This window comes from Eretmochelys imbricata, chromosome 8, assembly GCF_965152235.1.
Source record: "Eretmochelys imbricata isolate rEreImb1 chromosome 8, rEreImb1.hap1, whole genome shotgun sequence".
Classification (NCBI taxonomy): Eukaryota; Metazoa; Chordata; order Testudines; family Cheloniidae; genus Eretmochelys; species Eretmochelys imbricata.
The window spans coordinates 66,149,263-66,155,373 of record NC_135579.1 but is presented as its reverse complement, the minus strand read 5'-3'; positions in this window follow the sequence as shown (position 1 = coordinate 66,155,373).

Below are 6,111 nucleotides of genomic sequence, written 5' to 3'. Positions count from 1 at the left end.
TTAACAGTGCGATTAATCCCAATCAGTTTTTTTTTAAATGCTTGACAGCCCTAAAAAAACCCCAACAGAATCAGATAGATCATGCAGGGAAGCAGTTTTCAAATGCTCTTGACCTCAACAGGATTGAATCTGGTTCTCTAGGCTCTAATCCTGCAATCTCTTAAAGAAATGCTTACATTTAAGCACAGTAGTCTCATTGGGCCAGATCCTTAATTTGTTTAAATTTTTGTAGTTACATTAAAGCAATGGAGTTTGACAATTTACATCAGCTGGGGATGTGGCCCAATCTTCAAGAGCACTACATATGAACTTAAATTTAGCGTGTGCATAACTGTTTGCCGGCGTGTGGTCCTATATGCTAAAACTATTGCAAGAGATTCTGTCAACAAAGCCTTTTAATTCCCTTCAATAAAAACCCATCAATTAATATTTTAAATTTATTTTGTGTATATTGCCCAAACCCTGCAGTGTCTTTTAAAAACCAAGTTCATTACAGAATAAAGTACCATCTTCCCATCATTAATGAAACTTCAGGAGAGAACAGTCCATTTTTATCCATCCTATTTTAAAAAAACACAACTCTTATCCTACTCAGGCATTTTTTCTGAGTGAGTCAGACTACAGAATGAATGCTGAATAAGTACAGGAAAATTGAAGTCTTATGTAAACTTGTATAGGCATGTGGATGGGTGTGGAATTATACAGTACATGAAAACAGAGGTTTATGGAAACATGCCTTTTTCCTCTGGAAAGACAACACATATTTGCTATGTAGGCAGATCTTTATTTAGTGTCTGCATTCGTACTAAAGTAACCCGCTGGTTGAAGATAGCTCAAAAGTAAGTTGTTTTGTGTTAGATATATATAATATATATATATATATATCTTTTGGTTTATAAAAATGCATCCTTTGCAAGCATCTGGACACATGTAAAAACACAATTAAAACTAATGTTGATAAAAGCAAAAAAACAAACATAAAACCTATTTCACACCGACCACAGCTCACTCCATGTCATCCCAGCAGCCCAAGAATGGAATAAATAGAGCTTTGTACTATACCCTGAATCTCAAAAGATTGGCTTTTTCAGACCTATCCTGGAAACAAATTTAGATACAGCCTTCCCTCCAGGCCACTGCAATTCAAATCTAAGATCTGTTAGCAGAAAGTGCACCCACTTATCTCAACTGAGATGATAAAGAGGGAGAGAGTAATCTCAGAAATTATCAGCAGCTACATTATATAGTGCTTTATTGAGAACACAGCACCTTTAAATTGCAGCTGGAGACTAATTGGAAGCCATTGCAATCTCTGGTGATAAAGTGACACATGTTCCATGTTCATCCTAATGCATTATCTAAAACTTCCGGATGGTCTTCAAGGAAATCTCAGACAATAATCCAATATGGAATTCACAAAGACATCGGTTCCTTTTTATGTGGTATGCAAAAAAACAGAGGGACATGTCTTCCCCAATCCTGCATCCCCTGAAATACTGTAAAGAACCTTTTCTTAGTGGACCTCTAAAACTGGAGTTATGCAGTGGCATAATGGAGGTAAGGGGTTATTGTCCACATGTTTCACCAGCTGGCCACCTTGACCTGCTATAGATGTTGCTCCTAGGCACTGCTACTGTGCTATTTATTCCTACTTATATATCAGTAGTTCTCTAATTTATAGTATGAACCGCTTCTTAGCAGTTGTCTTGCAGACACCTACCCTCCCAGTCATAACATAACATGCCTGTGGCAACAAGAGTATCATTAGGAAATTATGTAGTTTTAGCTCTCTTTAGTGCATTAAATATTTTGTCCTTTTTGAAGAAAGTTGTCATTCTCTGTTTGTGCTCTATTTCATTTCCCCCCACTAATCTATTCCATTTGTCTCATTTCAAAACAAAAACAGCTGTTATATGATCACCAGTGGTCCATGGGCCACAGTTTAGGAACTTCAGAAGGGGTGCCCTCTTCAGGTTAACAGCCAGAATACCAATACATTATCAATACTGCTTTTGTCTTGTATGAGGTTGTTTATATGAGGACATGCAGGAAAATTAATCCAAATTAACTAAATGTGTGAATTTGAAGTGGATTAGTGAAACCACATTAACCCAGTCTGAACATCCTCATTCAGAATTAAAGTGACCTTAATTCAATTCCAGAGTCAATTAAACTACACCAAATTAAGGGCACTAATTCTGAATAACAAAGAATGTTTAATTAACCCATTTCAAATTAACATCTTTAGTTAATTCAAATTAAGTTTCCTGGATGTTCTCATGTAGACAAGATTTGTTTGAATGTGCATATGCACGTACTGGAAATGACACAGCACTGTCTGCACTTACCAGAATTTAACCCTTCCAAGTTTGAATGCTATGTTTACATTTTAAATTATTTTTCATTTGATCAGTGCCAAATACTAATATTTATGCTAAAATATTGTATTTAATATTTCATCCTGATTTGTACCGTGTTCCAGATACTGCTTTGTTAACATAGTTTGATTAAGATTAGGAAAACAGTCATGTCTTGTTTTACTGTGCTGCTGCTTTTGAACTTTATCCTTCCTTTTGTCTCCCTCTGCTGGCATATTTTTACCTGTCTTGTATTTTAGTTTGGCCGATGTACAATATTTCTGAATACCAGCTGTTTTGTTTTACCTGCCCTATAACAGAGCTGAATGCTTTAAGACCAACTGGAAAACTACTCAGAACATATAAGATTATGCAACTGATGAATATTCTGATAACCGAAACAGCTAACAGTATTTTTCTAGTAAAGAACGTGGGTGGGATATTGTATTTGCATATAGTATGTATAGAACACAGCTTTACTGTCCTGTTTTTAGGATTATTTTCTGTGGAAATTTTGTGGTAGAATAATTGGTAATTTTGTTCAATATGAAGCAATAACTAAATTAAAAAAACCCCTGGATTATAATGTTTTCTTAATGTAGAGAAAGAGTAGAGTAGTGGAAGGGTTATTATTCTTAATTGAGATAGATTATATGATTTGTTTTGTCCCCCAATTGTCGGCCAGACACCAGATCAGACATAAACAATTAGACAAGCGCCGTACTGCATCTGGTGGCTTATCCTAAAGCCAAGTCTTAAACAAAGATCCTTGTGGTCTGAAGGAAGCAGCTCTATTTATCTGAGCCAAAAGAAATCTTTGGACAATTGATTCAGTTTGAGCTGAACTAGGTTTGCTTCAGATGGAAGTTGCCTCTTCATCTCTTGTGGGATGTAACCGATATATGACAATGACTTTATATTGTCAAAATGATTTCACTGGAGCCCTCTGAAGAAAATGTTATGGAGTTGATCACGCCTGGCAAAGGCATATCAGTTTGAATTGTATGGCACTTAGGAAAAGGGAATTTGCAAACATTAATAGGATTATTTCCCAGATATGGGAAAAAGCAAAAACAAACCACTGAGTTCATTTGGAAGGGAAGGATAGAATCTTTCAACAGAGAAGGTATCAGTTAAATTGGTACACTATATACTATACTAAATGTTAAGGCTATGACATTAACTCAGAAAGCCCTTCCTTTTGTGGATTAATATCTTGTCATCCATAATTTCAATGTATGTATGTATGTGTGTGTGTGTGTGTGTGTGTGTGTGTGTGTGTGTATATATATATACACACACACTTTTAAAAAAAAAGTATGACTCAAATCTAACTACTTTTTATCTCATAGGTACTGCAAAATCTTAGTAATGTTTATATTTTTCTTAAAATCAGATGCAAGGTAGCAGAAGTAATCTTTGACCATTCAAAAAAGATTTATTGCCTAACCATTTGTACATGCTCTGAATACTCTTCACCACTAGTTTTAAGGTCTCTGCCATTTGCAGGTTTTTTTTTTTACACACACGGCTTTATGAATCACAGTGGGGTAACAGCACAGGCTTTCAGTAGCTAGTTATAAATGAAGTATCAACTATCTTAATCAGCAGCTCAACCTAGCAACTAGTAATAGATTGATTTATTATAGGATTTGTAGCACAGGGAGGTCCTGAGCACAGATCTGAAAGAGAAGGCTCTGGCCTTAGGGGGCCAGCTCAGAGAGGGTATTTGTGTATGGAGCAGCCTGGAAGCAGGTGCTAACGTTTGTGTGAGTAGCTGAAAATGGTGCAGAGCAGGGGAGATGGGATAAGAGCCAAGAATGGCAGGTTTCAGAGTAGCAGCCCTGTTAGTCTGTATTTGCAAAAAGAAAAGGAATACTTGTAGCACCTTAGAGACTAACCAATTTATTTGAGCATGAGCTTTTGTGAGCTACAGCTCACTAGCTCACGAAAGCTCATGCTCAAATAAATTGGTTCTCTAAGGTGCCACAAGTACTCCTTTTCTTTTTGTGAATACAGACTAACACCGCTGTTACTCTGAAACCAGTGGGGAGATATGTATACATAGAGAACATGAAACAATGGGTGTTACCATACACACTGTAACCACAGTGATCACTTAAGATGAGCTATTACCAGCAATAGGGGGGGGAGAAAACCTTTTGTAGTGATAATCAAGGTGGGCCATTTCCAGCAGTTGACAAGAATGTTTGAGGGAACAGTGGGGGGCGAAGGAGGGATAAACATGGAGAAATAGGGTTTTACTTTGTGTAATGACCCATCCGCTGCCAGTCTCTATTCAAGCCTAAATTAATTGTATCCAGTTTGCAAATTAATTCCAATTCAGCAGTCTCTCGTTGGAGTCTGTTTTTGAAGTTTTTTTGTTGAAGTATTGCCACTTTTAGGTCTGTAATCGAGTGACCGGAGAGATTGAAGTGTTCTCCAACTGGTTTTTGAATGTTATAATTCTTGATGTCTGATTTGTGTCCATAAAAGACACCTCCCCTACCCCCCCCTTCCTTAGACATTCTTGTCAACTGCTGGAAAGGGGGCCCACCTTGATTATCACTACAAAAGGGTCCCCCGCCCCCCCTCCCCGCTGGTAATAGTTCACCTTAAGTGATCACTTTGGTTACAGAGCTGTAGCTCAGGAAAGCTTATGCTTAAATAAATTTGCAAAAAGAAAAGGAGTACTTGTGGCACCTTAGAGACTAACCAGTTTATTTGAGCATGAGCTTTCGTGAGCTACAGCTCACTTCATCAGATACATCAATAAATTAAATAAATAAATAAATAAATAAATAAATTTGTTAGTCTCTAAGGTGCCACAAGTCCTCCTTTTCAAGACTGGCAGGGACACTTTCAGGTGGGGAGCTTTCTCCCAGCTTCCAAACGGCTCGTTAAAAAGAAAAGTGAGAACAAATATTCAAAGGAAATTCTTAGCAGTTGCTTGAGGGTGCCCTGCCTCTCTTGCTCCTAAACCTTGCACGGTGCGAAGGAGGGTTTCACCTGCTTTCCCACGGAAGGCCAATTGCTTCAGCGCGCAAGGTCATTCTATCACAAAGCCCTTGGGAAGAGCAGGACATTCGGGCAGGGGGATTCCCTGGGGGCAGACTTTGGCGCGCTGGGGAGCTCCCCGCTCCCCAGAGCATGAGCGCCCAGGCCGCAGCAGGGAAGACCGTTCCCCAGACAACTGCTTGGGCCCGCCCCGGCCGTGCTGCGTATGACGCGACCAGGGCTGTAGCCAATCGCGGGCGGCGCGGCGCATTCGAACAGGGCGCTGGAGGGCGGCGGCCGCTGGTGCGCTTGCCTGGGGGCAGGTAAGTGAGGCAGCTGCGCGGAGGCCGGGGGCGGGCTAGTCTCCCAGTGGAGGAGTCCTCCTCTCATTCCCCCCGTGCATGAGCCCCTGGAGATGGGGTTTGGTACCCCGGGAGCTGTCCGCTCTCCCTCCCTAAGCCGGGGCCCTTCTCTAGTGGTGCGGGGGCTACGAGTGGGCTAGTGGAATAGACTCTTCCCCCTGTTGATTAGGGGAAGTACGGTCATTCGTGCCTGCTTTTAATGCCTCGGGGCCTTGCTAACAGCCCCCTGACGCACCCGGCCAGGTGCAGGGCAACTGCCTTGAGGCCCTAGTGGGGCCCTGTTTTGCCGAGCCCAGGGAGCCCGCGCTTAGTGCACAGACTACCCCGTTAGCCACCGGCAGCCGCAGCGTCTACAAGTGGCTGGACTCAGCCCTGAGCTGCTGCCTTAGGGCCTG